The following is a 17,760-nucleotide window of genomic DNA, read 5'->3' as shown; positions in this document are numbered from 1 at the left end:
AAATTGAGGATTTGTTCTCTTAACAATGGCAGACTAAGGGGTTTAAAAGATTGTGAAGACTGTCTTTTTTACTTTTGTCTATTTTTCAAAGTGAACTGAAATGGGGAAAGACCTGTTTTAAAAACCAAGGATTGCTGCAGCATCAGTGTAGTTTACAAAAGCCAGTAACTTGGCACTTAACCATTTGCAAAACTGTTTGATCAAACTGTGGTTGCAAGTGTAGTTTCCTGATGAGGTGGAAATCAAAGGGGGGAATACAAACGGAGATTCAGCCAGCGACAAGTAGCTGATTAATCTGTGGATGTGATCAGTTATCAATGAGACAGGCCTTCTGTCTACGAACAACTATGGTTTTTGGGTAGCTGGAACACTTCAGGCTGTGAACAAGATATTGATGTCATTAAACTCTCACCATCTCAGAAGCTTTCTCTGCAGTTAAAGCCATTTTTAAACTGAGAGAAAAACAGTTTACCTTTCAAAGAACAGTAACAGCCCAGGGACAGTCCTTTCGACCCATGGAGCCTGTGCTACCATGTGATGCCTTTCTAAACTGAAAACCTCATGCCTCTACACGGTCCATATCCCCTCTTCCCTGCCTATTTATGTATCTGTCAAGATGCCTCTTAAATGTTGCTATACTCTGTGCATCTACCACTTCCTCTGATCGTGCATACCAGGAACTTAATAAGCTGTGATTCTAAAAAAAAAAGGAAAACATGCCCTTTTCGTCTCCTTTTAAACTTCCCCCTTTTACCTTCACATATGTCCCTTTGATATTTCTGCCCTGGAAAAAAGACTGCTATTCATTCTATCTATGCAACTCATAATTTTGTAACTTCTATTAGGGCACCTCTGATGTACAAATGAGAACCCACCAAGCTTGTCCAATCTCTCCTCACAGTTAATACTCTCCAAAGCCAGACAACATCTGCATAAACCTTTTGTCTACCCTTTTCAAACCCTTCGCAACCTTCTGGTAGTGTGGTCACCAGAACTCCTTCAATTGTTGTCAACTATGACTTTTAATGAATAAGTCATTGTAAATGTCAAATGTCTCTTGCAAACTAGTGAATTCCTCCAGAGAAAGAAGACCAGTAAGTAGTGTTTTGATATGGATCTGCTGAACAGTGTTCTGTACTTCTTTCCTTCATTTTTACCTCCATACAGAACACCCACGTCTGTATCTGCCTTTGTATGTGTAAGTATAGTGCAAGGGTGCAGGTGAAGAGCAAATATATCAGATTAGATTTAGCTAGTTAAGTTATATGCTTATGGTTGGTAATTGTTTATCTGCAGATGGTCCATTTACTTGAAATAAATATTAATTCTTAAGTACAGAAACTGGTCCATGCTTTCTATCAGCCTGGGTTTAAAAACCAATAAATTGGGGAATTTGATGACTTGACTGAGCTGTGGACGCCAACACATTGACCCCAATCTCCTTGATAGTTGATTTCCCTGCCTGCGTATGTTGCCTTGGTGCATGCACGTTGATTGTCATGTTGCTCCATGACTGCTGCTTGTGTAAGTTCTGCGATTAGAGAGAAGTGCATACTCTTAACAGGCTATGCTGCACTATTCTTCCAGTTTGGTTCAGATAGTTTATCTTGCAGTGATAGTCAAAGTTGTATGATGGCAGTGCAAGCAAATGAATAAGAAATATACTAGGAACTGATGTGTGAAGTCAATATCAAACAGTACTATAAACATTAAGAGGCTGTTGAGCATAATCATGTCTTTGCAGATTCTCTGTGAGAACAGATTGGCTAAACCTTTTCTTCTAGGAGAAAGTGAGGACTGCAGATGCTGGAGATCAGAGCTGAAAGTGTTGCTGGAAAAGCGCAGCAGGTCAGGCAGCACCCAAGGAGCCCTTCGTGAAGGGCTCATGCCCGAAACGTCGATTCTCCTGCTCCTTGGCTGCTGCCTGACCTGCATCGCTTTTCCAGCTACACATTTTCAGCTCTAAATCTTCCCTTCTGTCCATTCTCTGTAGACTTTTTCTTCAGCTGCTTATCTATTGGGTCCATACAATATGAGGGGAAAAGATAAGGGGATGGCAGGGTCTGCTGTGCCAAGGTCGATATCTGAGCAAAGCAACTGGAGACTCCAGAAATAAATTGCAACCACAGACGTGACCTTCTGTCTCCACACTTGAAAGCAACCTGCAATATTTTGGATATTCCAGGGTGCAGATCCAGAGGGGCTTACCTGCAGCATTATCAGCAGCAAAGTGACTTCACAAACTGCAAAGTGAAGTTATAATGATGAGTAATGAAGCTGGATCATCTAAGATGAAACCAAAAATGTGCAACTTCCACGCAGAATTGGAAACTGAATATCTATTTGTCATTGTAATTGATAAGAGTATTTGCCTTGTATGTCACCAAAGGGGAATTTGGCGTGACGCCACACAGCAATAGATAGTAAATTTAAAGATAGTTTTCCCTTGAACAACATGCTTCAGACCAAGAAAGTTGTTGAGTTAAAAGCTTTTCTGAAAGCTCAACAATTTTATTTTCTAACCGACAATAAAAGGTTTGGCCTGCGCTCAAGAATAAATCCAAATTCATCATCTGGCATAACACAAATCATTCACGGTTGGCGAAGAAATTAAACAAGCAATGGCTGGCTGCTCACACTTTTTTTAATTTAAAAAGTTTAAGAGCAAAGATGAAATAATAGCAATCTTGAGTGCTTCACTTGGTGCTTCCACAATAGCAGGGCAAGTGGAACATTTGAAGACGTGTTTTTAAGTAAATACAGCAGGATCTGAAGGACTGTGAATGCTTCTTGCTGCACTTTAATGAACACAGCCATGATTCAGCCCAGTTGATTTTTTTTTTCTGTACATTATTCTTAAGGACATTGTAAATAAGGAGTATCTTCTCAGTTTTTTCCTATTGGAGAATAAGAGGTGAGGGTATCCTCAAGGAATTCGTCAAGAACGTGCTTGAGAAAAGCATTCCAATCATGAAACTGATTTCTATCGCAACGGATGTTGCATTTTACAGAAATAGTCTGCTTTTCCTGTCTTTTTGCTAATTGTTATTGTATGTTCTACTTGCAAGCACTTGCACATTAAGTTCGGGACTTTTCTCACGTAATGAAAGTTGTTCTTCAGATTGTAAATGCGATTTGAATGAGCACCCTTCGGCACTGCTTGCTTAAATCCTTTCTTGATACCACTTCTGATGAACTAATCCTTCATGAGAATATAAGATGGTTAAGTCAAATGAAGGTCCAGCAAGATTTATACAATGCCTGTCTGAAATCATCACTTTTTTTTTCTTCGCTCACTGCACACTTCATTCTTTGAGTTATCAGACAACCACGTGTTTGCTCGACATTGGGTTCCTGACAGACATTATGTCAAAACTGAGCAAATGGTATGTGAACTGTCGGGCAAGGACAGAGACTTGGTTTATCTGATCAGGGCTCTGAATGTATCCACAATGAAAATGGGTTTGTGGTCCTCCTGATTTCGGAAATAGTGCAGCAATTCTTAAGTCTAGGTGGAAAAAACCAAAACAAACAAAAAAATGTTCCACCCAGCAATCACCTGTGCGTACCTGTGGATATTATCAGAGAAATTAAACAGGGATTCTCAGTAATTACATGTGATGGACCAAAGGGTCATGTCCCTCAATACATTCCTTCAAGTAGACATTGATGTGTTGACTAACAAATTCCATCAGGTGTTTGATTTACAAAGCCAATTATTTGCATCTCAACTCTGTGCAAAATTATATTCAGCTGAAAGTCACATCCGAGGACAGCCATTTTTTTCATCCTGTGCTGTTCAAGGGAAAGCTTATTTCCTGCACTTATTTCTGTGAGACAGCGTTTTCCCAAATGAAGGTAATGAAATCCAAGTATCTTCCTGCCTCATTTGACTGATTTGTATATGAATATGTCTGAGTACAATCCAGCCTTCAAGCACTGGCAGATAATAGTGCAACACGTGACTGCACTAAGACTTGGTGAGGAGAGGAAAAAATGAATAATTATGTATACTTGATATTAGATTTACGTAGCACAAGAAATAAACCATTTATTGTGTTTTCTTCAGGATAGATCTTAGGTTACAGTTCAAGAAGTGATCTTGTGCTTAAAGAGGTTAGAGAGCACTTGCTGTGGAGCATTGTCTTTTCGATCATCGGTTGTTGGAGTATAAGGAACAGTAGAGTGGCAACTTGGATTATTAAAAGTTGTCCAACCGTCATTCTGCACGGTGGTAGCCAAACTCTTGCCTTCGTCTCCTCTGACTTTTCAGTGTCTTATTGATTTCACTGAGACTTTGGTGCTGAGCACTGCTCTGCTACTTTGAAGTTTATAGCTAATTTTGAAAAATAAATTTCATGGATTGGGTGTGATGTTTGGCAAAAGATGCCTCAGCAATATCCTCTTTTACTTCCAGTTACCATCTGATTTCATTTCCAACGAAAGTCCAGCAATAAACTGACCCACAGCAAGTCAGAGGCTTGAACTGTAAAGCTTACATTACTCTCCCAATGAATAAATTGCTTCAGCACTGACCTTACTAGGAAGCATGTTTCTCAGATGCATTGGGCATTTAGAAAATGTTAGTCAAGTGTTTGGAGGCCAAATATTAGTTAGTCAAGGTGTATATTAAAAAAAATTGATATTTCTCCTTTTCACTTTGTCTATGAAAAGGAAATTGCAGGTTTGATTACACTTTGTAGTAAAGAATACATTATGAGAGATGCTTTCTTTTACATGATGGTCTCATTGAGTATAGGAGTTGGGAGGTCATGTAGAAGCTCTACAGGACACTGGTTAAGCCACTGTTGGAATATTGTGTGCACATCTGGTCTCCTTCCTATCAGAAAGATGTTGTGAAACTTGAAAGGGTTCAGAAAAGATTTACAAGGATGTTGCAGGGTTGGAGGATCTGAGCTATAGGGGAAGACTGATTAGGCTGAGGCTGTTTTCCCTGGAGTGTCTGAGGCTGAGTGGGGATCTCTGAGTTTTATAAAATTGAGGGGCATGGATAGGGTAAATAGATTAGGTCTTTTGCCTGGGGTGGTGCAGTCAAAAACAAGAGGGCATAGGCTTAAAGGAAAGATTTAAACGGAACCTCAGGGGCAACCTTTTCACATGGGTGGTACATGTATGGAATGAGCTGCCAGAGGAAGTGGTGAAGTCTGGTGCAATAACAACATTTGAAAGAACATCTGGATGGATATACGAACAGGAAGGGTTTGGAGGGATATGGGCCAAATACTGGGAAATGGGACTAGATTAACTTAGGATATTTAAGATGCACTGAACAGTTGAAGATGAATTACGGTTATTGTTGATTCATTTTCAAATTGTGCACTTTAATGGTTTTTAAACACAAGATCCGTACATTTGTTTCCTGTTTTTAACATTCTACAGGAAAGAAATCCCATACGCTGGAAATACTTCTCAGAGTTTCATGTCATATAAATCAATTAGCCAGCTAAATAGAACAACATAGTTGAAAATATTAATTTGCCAAATTAAATACAGCACACCCTGAATCTGCTTTTGTCTTTCACTGACTGCTGAAAGATCAGTATTTAGCAGTTCACTCATTGTGTGTGATAAACTTTCATGATTCGTTGTTACTTGTATATCACAATTCAAAATCTAGTAAGGTTAAAGTTGAGTGTTATTGATTGCAGCTGGTTTTATTCTGTACTTGTCAAAATGGCATTTAAGGTATATATGGATCATTCTATCTTTTTTTCTAAAACAGAAGTTTAGAGGTCTGTGTTAACACATTTTAAACGTGACCTTTTATGAAAAAAGAATTCTGGGCAGCTATCCTGGTATGACATGGTATTTTAACTGCAGTAAATATTTTTTAATAATAATATTGTCTTTGTCTTCAAGTTTTTTTTGCTCTGAGTAGTATATAATAGACTTTTTGTGAAACCTGTTCTCCTAGTAAGTTAGATGCTGACAGCTTATTAATAGTCATTGTAGTTGTTTGCTTAACTAACCTTTTGTATTTTGTACTGTCAGAAGTACTGGAATATTTGTCTCAAGATTAGCTTGCTTTCTAAAACTATACCATTGAAGGCTCTATTGCACCACAGAAATAAGCCTACAAACAAATACTTTGAGAAGGCCATGCTGAATTTGCAAAACTTGACTGTAATACAGTCCTTTTGAGAAAATAAATTATAGAATTATGATATTAATTCTTTGATATTCTAAAATATCTTGGGCATTCAGTCTTCCGTCTAAAGTACACATAACAAAGAAAATCTAAGATTACTTTGTTTCGTGTCTTGGAGGTGTTAACATTTAAAATATCATGTGAATGGAAGCATGAAGTGAGAACTGCGAGAGAAACTCAAGTCTGGCATTATCTTTGGAGAGAGAAACTGAGTTAATGTTTCAAGTCCGCTGTGACTTCACTTAGGAGCTCAAGTTATGAGCAGTCATAATGGACTGAAGACATTTTAATTTGGTTTTTTTCCTCTTCAGATACTGCCAGACCTGCATTTCTCCAGCATTTTGTGGTTGCTGAAGATATTTTTTAAAATCCGCTTGTATCCACCTACTTCCCTATTTAGCTCTTGCTGTCTGTCAGTCTGCTCCTCCATATCTCCAGTACACGGGAGAACCTGATGTATGCACATGACAAGCCTCATTGAGAAAATTTAACATGTCACAGTTATCTAAGTGCAGTTCAAAAATAAAGCTTGTTTAGATGCAGTAATTTTAAAGGTTCTTAATCAATTTTTGTAAACCAGATGAACAGCGAATACATAAAGTTTGAGAGGTTTTGCTTATTCATTCAGTATAGCTTAGTTCAAATGAGCACTTTATTACAAGAGATTCTCAAGTCGTGGCACAGATAGGCAATCCTGCAGCTGTGAGCAAAAAATTAAGATGGTGTCTTCCCTCATTGGTGCCAGGGTCAAGCATGTCTTGAGTGGTTGCAGCATATTGTCATAGGGGAGAGTGAGAAGCCACAGGCTATTGTACACAGTTAGAGAAAGTTTTGAGGATTTGCAGAATGAGTATAGGCAGTTAGGAAGGAGATTAAAAAGAGAACATCCCAGGTTGTAATCTCTGGATTACTCCTGGAGTTACATGATTGTGAGAATAGAATTAGAAATAGGACGGTGAGGCAGATTAGTTGCTGGCTCAGAAGATGGTGCAGTGGACAAGGATGTAGATTTTTGAATCCTTGTTATCTCTTCAGGGGCAGAAGAGATCTGTTCAAAAGGGACAGGTTTCACCTGAACTTAGAAGGGTCAATATCCTGGTGGGGAGATTCGCTAGTATTATTTAGGAGCCTTAAACTAGGATGAAGAGGGGTTGGTACTAAGTATTGCAAATAGAGAGACAGTTGAGGATGGTTCAGTAGTTGAAAAGAACTATAAAGTAGACAAGGAAGGCAAGAACAAGTCAGAATGAAGTTGCTCTGAAGAATTAAACTGCTTTCTTTTTCCCAAGGCACGTGGTTTGGCATGTAAGGCAGATAAACTCTGGGCATGGTTGGGAACATGGTACTGGGATATCGTGGATATTATTGAAACATGGCTGAGGGTGGGACAGGACCGGCAGCTCAGTGTTCTGAAGTTTAGATGTTTTGCAAGGATATAAAGGGAGATAAGAGGAGGGGGAGTGGCGTTTTTGATTAGGGAAAATGTTATTGCTGTAATTAGAAAATATTTCCGAGGGAGCATTTAATGAAGCTATTTCATTGGACCTCTGAAATAAAGGGCTGATCACCTTGGTAGGATTGTACTACAGGCCCCAGTATGAAGTAGAAAACTGAGGAGCAAATATGTACAGAGATCTCAAATGTGTGTAAGACTAATAGAGGTGAAATAGCGGGTTTTAACATTCCAAACATGGAGTGGGACTGCCATAGTGTTAAGGACTTGGGTGGCACAGCGGGTCAGACAGCATCTGAGGAGCAGGAAGGTCCATGTTTTGGACCAAATCCCTTTGTCAGGACTGGGGAGGGCACCCCAGAAGTAAATAGAGGGAGAAGGGTGGGGCTGGGGCAAGGGTTGGTAGGATGGTGGATACAGGTAGGGGTTTATTGTGATAAGTCAATGGGAAGGGTGGAGTAGATAGGAAAATTTGCTTCACCAGTATGTATTTGTACCTACTAGAGAAGGAGCAAAATTTTAATTTCTCTTGGGAAATAAGGCAGGGCAAGTGACTGAAGGGTTTGTGGGGGAGCACTTTAGATTAGATTACTTAATGTGGAAACAGGCCCTTCGGCCCAACAAGCCCACCCAAACCCCTACATTTACCCCTTCACCTAACACTACGGGCAATTTAGCATGGCCAATTCACCTGACCTGCACATCTCTGGACTTTGGGAGGAACCGGAGCACCCTCACAGCGCCAGAGACCTGGGTTCAATTCCCGCCTCAGGCGACTGACTGTATGGAGTTTATACATTCTCCCCGTGTCTGTGTGGGTTTCTCATATAGAAGTTTGTAAAATCAAGAGGAATACAGATAAGGTGAATAACTAAGGTCTTTTCCCCAAGGTAGTGGAGTTCAAAACCAGAGGGCATATTTTTAAGGTTGGAGGAGAAAGTTTTAGAAGGATCCTGAGGGGTAACCTTTTCATATAGAGGATGACTTGCATGTGGAAGGAACTGTTAGAGGAAGTGGCAGATGCAAATGCAGTTGCAACATTTGACAAGACATTTGGACAAGTACATGAATAGGCAAGGTTTAGAGCGTTATGGGCCAAAAGCAGGCAAATGAGACTAGTTTAGTTTGGGGAACATGTTCAGCATGGACAAGTTGAACCGAAGGGTCTGCTTCTATGCTGTATGACTCTGACTCTCCTCTCGCTTGGGAATGTCGAGGTAAGGAATTTTATTGAAGATTCTAAACAAAATGATCGAAACAACTTAGTCCAGAAGTTACTGAAACGGTAATAATTATAGACCTGCTTTTTCAATTTCTCTTGTGTAAGAATACTGCAAATATTTGTTAGGTACTAGGCAACTTAAGTTGTGAATCCCTGAAGCTCAATGGCCCTAGTGTATAAAGGAAAGAAATAGATCTAATGTCATGTTAAATTAACTTTCTGAGCTGTATAACTGGTAAACAAATCTTGGGTATTGGTTCTGCAAAGCAGGGACACTGTGTAGTGAAAGCCTACACTATCAGTGTCTCAATTTCTAGAGTCTGATCCTTAAACTAACAGTACATCACTTCAATGTGGTTTATCACTGTCCTTGTAATAACATATTCTAAAATTGACTCTGACTATGCCAGTTGCCAGTGTAAAAAAAAATGTTGGGCTAGTTTTGCATCTCTTTGACTTCTTTACACACCCACAGTCAGATTTTGGAGGCATAATTTGCAATTAATCTCACTGCACCAACCAGCCTATGATTTGCATTCCAATAAGCTAGTGAAACAAAGACTACATTCTAGCAATTATACGATTATGTTGTCAACAGTAAAAAGAATATGTTTAGTCTTCATTTGCACTGAGTGAGAAAATCATACTCAACACGCCTAGTGAGTTTTGAAAATAGGGGTGTTGAGTTTCTATATATACAGATGTGTTTCTGTTGTGGGGGAAGTGTTCTCTGGTTGCTGTTCCATGATGAACAGAAACTGCTGAACACTTTTTTTTGTTTTTGGAATGAAGATCAGACTGTTTGTTTGCGTGGTTCATAAAGAATGCATGAATATCTATCATCCTGAAGTGAACTATTGTGATTGGGAGAGGAAAATCTAGAAGTATAAAGTATGCGGGTCTTAACTTTACTTTTCTTAATAGGAGCATAAGGTAGAGACCTGCACAGTAATTGCGTTTTAGACATTAATGTATTTAGCACTCTTGTCTAGCGTGGTAGATTTATTCTAAGTTTTTAGTACACTTTTGCGTAAAACAATTTGCCTGTTTGCACTTCTTCTAAATTTATCTTTAAACTTTGTAACCTAATCCAATAGGCCTGGCTTTTTACCAAGTCCTATTGGTCGGCAAATAACTTTTTGATGGCTCAAATACAATCGGAGTGGACTGTCGCAGGATGAAAGCATCATGGTTGGTGTTGGAGGCATTGACTTGTATGGTTTATTGTCCAACTGTTGTGACAATTAGTTCTTAGAGAGTGGAATCCCTTTTTGTTCCAGTCACCATTTTGCACATATGCCACATTTCAACTGCATATACACAATCACTGGAATGCTGCAACCTGGCAAAACCTGTAATTTTGACGAAGCTGCTTGCTAACTTGTACCTGCTGCACTATGAAGTATTTATTTCATTCTGAATGAATGACAAATGTTCGTTACCTCCTTTGTGCAAGACTGGATGACAACCTGGCATGTTCCAAATGCCTCCATATCTAGCCTGAAAGGAATAAAATTTGCAATATGTTTGCCACTGCCATTATGGTTTTTATCCTAACTGCCGGTGTAGCTTTTGATGTCCTTACGGATGTACAGGACTGGCAAATTCTGTTTCTTGTCAAGATTTGTACAGAAGAATTGTCCCCACATATGAACAAATGTTGACACTCTTAAATAAATCCACGCAGTGTATAAGACACAAAAAATTGTACAACTGAGCATTGTTTTATTCTACACATGTTTTGATAGGTGTTCATTGTGCTAATGTCTTCACTAATATGGCATCCAAGGCAATATTTAACCCAGATATGTTTTGCACTATGTTGTCTGGAATAAAAAGCAGAGAGAGAGAAAATAATTAGAACACATTTTACTGCATCTGTATGTCCTACAGTACTTGGCAGCCAATAAAGTAATAATTTTTTTCAGTGAAATTGGTTAAGAGCTTGTGATTGAGATATGCCTTTTGAAATGAACAATGGATATTTGAGCTGCTGACATCAGTGAGAAGTTGTACGTATTTACCAAACATGTGTTTTGCTGAAGATGGCCTTCAGCTGAGAAGAAGCTCCTTTTCTATCACCTCTGCTTCACACACTCACCTCTGTCCCAACAGAGAACTTGATGAAAAGGAAGGCTTTAACCAGACTAGATAGTCAGCTACATCCAGTGAACCTGTGTTTTATATTTAGCTTATGTATGTTTACGTGAATATTGATGTAGTTTTTACTTTATATAGGCTTTTTTAACTCTATCAGTTTTTGTATAACAAAACTATCTTAATGATTCTTCAGTATAATGGTTAGGTCCACTCATGGACTTGGCAAATACATCATTTCTAATTCAAATTGATGTTAAATCAAAGTAGGAATAGAGAGAAGCCATCCTATCCCTCACCTGGTCATCACAAGCTAAGTATTGGCTTAATATGATGGGCAACTTTTCTGAACGTTTCAGTTTTCTTGGAGTGATGCCAGCTGGTATCACCAGCCCAGTCTGTACGTGCGTGTGAGCTGGCACAGATTGTTTTTTTTTCCTTTTTTTTCTCTGTGTGATTATTTTGACTTTTGGAGTAATCATTGCTTTGTTACATATCGTGAGTTGTAATGAAACCATTGTGGTCTGCCTGAGGTTGTTGTATTTACAATTAATCCTCTTGCTAAGCTAATTCAAAATCTATCATGTAGTTTGAAAATAGTCATTGTTACATCAGAACAAGATGATGTTGTGGCATATGAGAGAAAAAGTATGTGACACGTACTTTGATTCATTGCCCATAGGTCATGAATCAAAGATATTTTATTCCGTTGGAATCGATCCATTACAAAAATGAAGGTTTGACAAGGAAGACAACGGGATCAATATGAAATAATGCTTGTGGTGTATGTCTGTTTGAGGAAATTATCTTTGCACACCCCCACCCCTCAAAAAACGAGGTGCATTCAATTCTTCAGCTGTCCTGCTTTAGTTGGCCCCCATCCACCTTAACTGCCACCTGTTGGAGGTTCTGTTAGTGTTTCAAGACTTCGTGAATAAATGTGATATTAAGTCAAAACCACTGAAATGTGGTGCCCAGTTTATAACTGGAAAAATAATTTAGTACCATTTTACTAAGATTACAAATTTGTCATGAATTCTCCTTCTTTCTTTGTAATGTAATATTGTGGGCAGTTTTTCTCCAAACACCGCTAATGGTTGTTGTTGCATCTGGCTTCCCAAAATAATGTTCAAAATGTCTCTCTTTCTTATTCATTATATTCTGTTTTTCACTTCAGAATCACCTGAAGTAGATAGGCCAACAAATAAGACAATCAGGAGGAACTGTTGTCTTCAACGTTCTTGAAAAAAAATCCATTTTCTCTGTATTCTATAAATTTTGTGTACAATAATACATTGTGAAAGGATATAAAATGGAATCTTATTTCTTCAATTTCCAGATCTGGCATTAGTGTCAAAAATATATTCTTTGCTTACCCTAATTGGAACCTCAGTCTGTTACTACTTTAGCAGTCTAATATCCTGGATACGAATTTTATTGATTTCTTTCATGCTGCAGTTCCTTTTGCACTGAGAAGCTTTTCCTCCTCCGTTGTCTCGTTTTTACTGTTGTCTTGCTGCACGTATTACGTAGAACTATTATATGTTGCATTTCCATTTTTTCTCGCAACAATGAACTTGATTTCTAATTTTTAAAGCTGTTTTTTTTTGGATTACAGATATTGTATCTAAAATATTCCATTTGAACAGTGGTAAATGATAAAAGCTGTTATTAAGAGTTTCTTAAATGTGTATGTGATAGCTGATCATGTTTAGGCCTCAGGTTTTCCATGTTCTTTCAGCTATATGAAAAGAAGTATCTTGCCTGCCATGTTATGGCTGTAAGAGATTTTTTTATGGAATTAAGTCCCCTAATGTAAATTGACAATAAGACACAATTTCTTGTCAATGTCAGAAAATTGAATTTTGCTTCAGAGCATTGTCTTAGCACAGCTGCCAGGATTCTTTGTTTCTGACTAATTGCATTCCACAAACTTGATGGATTTTGATATGTGAATTTCTGTGCTTGATATAATGAAATGTGCGAAACAATGTAACATGCAGTTTTTGGTCCCTGTTGGACATTCCAAGCTCAGGCAGAGAACCAATCCAGCCCAAATAAAGTATTTTGTTAAAATGTTTCTAGGTACTTGCAAGTGAATGGTAGCTGCATAAATAGTCTTAAGTCGTGGTTTAAATTCTTGCAAATGTGTGCTTATTACAAAGGGTCTGTGGAGTCAGTCTTGTAGCAGTTTCTTTTTTTCGTACAAGGTTTGAAACTAAATTCAATAACCGTTCCTAAAATAGCGCTGCAATGTCAGTGGTTTGGGAGAGAAATTGCAAGTGGGTTTTGGTTTATGTGCAATGAGTGCTGGATTCACCACTATCTTTCCCTCGTCACAGAGGACCTCCAGGAGTTGAAAGGCCAGCAAGCCTCGCTTTTTGCTTCGGAGGCCTCCAAGATAATCTTCCTGTCCAGAGTCCGCTCCGTGGAGCAGGACGAGACATGCTCAAGTTTCTTCTTCCAGAAGGTGCACAAAGAGAGCTCCGTGCTCAGCAGCCTGAAGGAAGAAGATGGCTCGGTAACATCATCTCAGGCTGACATCATGAGGATCAGCAAATCCTTCTATGCCAGTCTGTATGACTTGAAGCCAACCAACAGCGCGGCCTCCCAGTCGTTCCTGTCCTCTATCACGGAAGTTTTAGACGATGGAACACGCGAGAGGCTGGAGTAGCCGCTATCTCTGGATGAGCTGACCAAGGCCCTCGAGCCGTTCGAAAAGAATAAAACTTCCGGAAGCAATGGCTTACCGGTCGAGATCTATTCTGCTCTTTGGGGCTTGATTGGCCAGAACCTGCTGGAGGTGTATGTCAGTATGCTTATGGCAGGTACCATGAGTGAATCCATGAGGAAAGGCATCATCACCCTCATCTACAAGCAGAAGGGGGAGAGGGAAGAAATTAGAAATTGGATACCAATCTCACTGTTAAACACAGACTACAAAATCTTGGCAAAGGTCATCGCCAACCGGGTCAGGTCTGCTCTGGGACTGGTGATCCACCCTGACCAAACCTGTGCTGTACTGGGCAGGAAGATCGCTGAGAGTCTCTCACTCCTCAGGGATACGATCGCCTACGTGCAGGACAGGGGGGTGGACATCTGCTTCATCAGCCTGGACCAGGAAAAAACCTTTGACAGGATATCACATACATACATGAGAGATGTTCTCTCCAAAATGGGCTTTGGGGAGGGAATCTGTAATTGGATCAGACTGCTCTACACCAACATTGCCAGTGCAGTCTCAATCAAATGGGTGGGAATCAGATAGACTCCCAGTAAGATCTGGAGTCAGGCAGGGATGCCTGCGCTCTCCTGCCTTGTTTATGTGTTGCATAGAGTCTTTTGCCGAATCCATCAGGAAGGATGCGAGCCTGAGAGGGGTGACTATTCCTGACAGTGGGGGTGTGCAGGTTAAGGCCTCCCTGTACATGGATGATGTTGCCATTATCTGCTCTGATCCGCTGTCCGTCGCAGACTCATGTGCATCCGTTACCAGTTCGAGCAGGACTCGGGGCCAAGGTAAACAGAGGCAAGAGCGAGGCCATGCTCTTCGGGAACTGGGCCGACCAATCCTCTATCCCCTTCACCACCGTCAGGACCGACCACCTGAAGGTGCTGGGTATTTGGTTCGGTGGGGCTTGGGCGTGCGCCAAGACCAGGGAGGAGCAGATCAGGAAAATGAGGCAGAAACTGGGCAGATGGGAGCAACGGTTGCTCTCCATTGCCGGGAAAAACCTGGTCATCAGGTGTGAGGTACTCTCAGTATTGTTATGTGGCACAGGTCTGGCCTATTCCCAGAACCTGTGCCACTGCAGTCACCCGAGCCCTCTTCCACTTCATGTGGAAATCAAAGATGTGTCTCTGGACCCGGTCCAATGTACAAAGACCTGGGCAACGGGGGAAAAAGCACGCCCAATGCCACCCTCACCCTGATGGCCCCCTTTGTGTGTGGCTGCACCAACTGTCACTGTGGTTCTACCTGTCCCCGGTGTTGTGAAGGATGGGCCTGGCTTTGTTGCCGTGGAACGCTCCGAGTAGTTGGACAGTTCCGTAGTGCCTGTCCTTCGAGGAGAAATTTATGAAAAAAAAACACCTTTGACCACAAGTCCGTAGTGTCCTTGAGACCCTTCGGGAAAAGGAGAGGGCGGATCCTATCGAGTGGTTCCCTGAGCAGACTGTCAAAGCCATTTGGCAGAATGCCTCATTGCCAGAACTTTCTAACAAGCACCAAGACATGGCTTGGTTGGTGGTGAGAAGGGTGCTGCCTGTGAGATCCTTTATGCATGGACTCTGCCGCACCGCACGCTGCCCTCGAAGCGGCTGCATGGGGACGTGACTGTCTCACACCTCCTTCTGGAATGTGCTTATGCAGAAGAAGTCTGGAGAGGAATGCAGTGGTGTTTGTCGAGGTTCGTCCCGAGCAGCACCATGACACGGGACTCCGTTCTCTACCGCCTGTTCCCCAGGACGCACACTGAGACAAACATCAACTGTGCCTGGCGGTGAAGAATGCTCTCTGGATGGTCTGAAACCAGTTGATCTTCCAGCTGAAGGAGTTTACCCCGACTGAGTGTTGCAGACTGACACATTCCAAGGTCAAGGACTACGTGTCGAGGGATGCGCTGAAGCTTGGGGCAGCTGCCGCCAAGGCGCGATGGGGGAAAGACCACCGTGCAACATGTGCCTGCCTAAGCACAGGGGGCCAACGCAGTTAGGGGCCTCCACTGACCCCCCCCCCCCCCCCCCCCCCCCCCCCCATCTAAATATGTGGAGAGTAATCGTACAGACCTGTAAATTTGAATGATTACTCTGTCTCTGCATGCAAAGAAATTGAATGTTTTACATATGTATGGCATGACCAGTTGTACAGGTCATCAAAATATTTTATGAATAAAGTATATTTTTGAAATTAAAAAAATCTTTCCCTCAAAAGAAATGGTGGGTTCAGATATACAACAGTTATAACAATACATGTATGAAATGTAAATTTTGTAATTTGTGGCACCAGACGCTGGTTCATGCTGGCTTTGTTTATATTTGTGTAGCAGCTTGACGTATGCCTTGAAGTGCAGCTCTTGTTATGCTAATATCTACTTGTTGTAAAAGCAAGTGAAAAATTTGTTTTCCTGTGCTATTGACCATTTAAGGAAGGCATGCAAGTGGAATGAAATGCAAAATTTTACAGAGTGCTATCCAAGGAAGTCCATCAAATTGTGTCTCCACTTATAATTTTGTTCAGTTATTTAGTTGATTATGTTATGAGGTATATAAAGATGACACTTGGCTGTGATTGCTTGTACTGGGTGTGTTACTGGATGTGTACTTTTTATCACATTCGAGTCTTAGAGTCAAACAGCAGAGAACAGCTCCTTCAGTTAAGGAGTATCGAGTTAGTTATCCATCCGTTTACACTGTTATTCCTATTTAGGAAAGAGTTGCACATGGTAACATGTTGAATGACCACAGACAAATTACAATTTTGTCTCTCCAGATCAGCTTGTGGTTGCATCAAATGCTGTTTGTATCAAGAATTTCAAGTTGTTTGTAAACCCTTGGAATAGATTTTAACTACTTAACGTTTTATATCAATACACTGATCATGAGAGAGGATTATATTAGTCCAGTTAGTAATGCAATGGTGTTTACAATGTAGTGGCTATTCCCTTCTGTAGTCAAAGAAGAGAACTACATATAAGTGCAGTATATTTTGGCATATTCTTAAAGTGTTGGACATATGGCTGAAGATTGCAAATAAAATCATGTGGGAAAGTTGAGAGTTGTGTTAAATTCACTTTGCTGTATGCAGACAGTAATGTATCTCGCTTTCTTCAAAAGACTTCAGAATTTTCTGGTCGCAACTGCGTTTGGTTTTTCAATTTAATGTTTTCTTAAGGTAATTATTGATGAAACATGAATTTTATATGACTAGAATGGGTGATGGTATCATCTTTTGGGAGAATAATTGTAAGCATTATGGTCAAGCTATATCTTGTAAGTATGGCTCTGGTGACTCAGCAGGCCCAAGAGTGACTCTGGTATTTTTGCTCATTCTTTTTCTCCAGTCACTTTAGTGAACTTTATTCTCTTAAACAGGTATTTAGAAGTTGGCAGGCTGTGACCAGTGGACTACCATTAGAACCATTGGTGTGGCCTTGGTATTTACCTCGATATTAATAACTTGCACAAAGAGTCCAAGGGTGATTAATCAATTGTAGAGTCATAAAGCTGTACAGCACAGAAACAGTCCTTTGGTCCAACTATAAAAGAGACCTAGGGGGCAACTTTTTCACGCAGAGGGTGGTACGTGTATGGAATGAGCTGCCAGAGGTGGTGGTGGAGGCTGGTACAATTGTAACATTTAAGAGGCATTTGGATGGGTATATGAATAGGAAGGGTTTGGAGGGATATGGGCTGGGTGCTGGCAGTTGGGACTAGATTGGGATGGGATATTTGGTTGGCATGAACAGGTTAGACCTGCTTGCGCATTCTGAAACTTCATAGATGGTTCAATCTGTTGAAATCTACTTGCATACCCTATTTGATATTTTGTGCTGCTCTGCAACTAATATAATATTCTGTTCCCAACTAGTTGAAAATGGGTGAACATGCAAGATAGCATTCCTGTTTGATGGCATCCTTATACTGTGGCAAACTTGACATTGGTTGTCTGTTCAAGGACGTCATTTGCTCGGGTTTGCCCGCTACTGCCATGGGTCTTCATGTGATGTGACCGGCTATTAGTCAACCTGCAGATCCTTTCACAGTTAGAATGGCTCATGTTGTCCTATCCCCATGTCCTATCCTTAAATTGCTATTCGC

At 40.5% G+C, this 17,760-nt stretch overlaps 1 protein-coding gene across 2 annotated transcripts in view; it reads left to right on the top strand.

Annotated features, from left to right (window-relative positions):
* The window catches only part of adam10a (ADAM metallopeptidase domain 10a), a 156,673-nt gene that overhangs the window by 95,615 nt on the left and 43,298 nt on the right, over positions 1 to 17,760 (top strand). The gene's annotated exons all lie outside the window — the stretch shown is intronic.

This window comes from Chiloscyllium punctatum, chromosome 48 (assembly GCF_047496795.1).
Source record: "Chiloscyllium punctatum isolate Juve2018m chromosome 48, sChiPun1.3, whole genome shotgun sequence".
Lineage (NCBI taxonomy): Eukaryota > Metazoa > Chordata > Chondrichthyes > Orectolobiformes > Hemiscylliidae > Chiloscyllium > Chiloscyllium punctatum.
The sequence above is the reverse complement of the archived record's forward strand: the minus strand, read 5'-3'. Positions and strand labels throughout refer to the sequence as shown.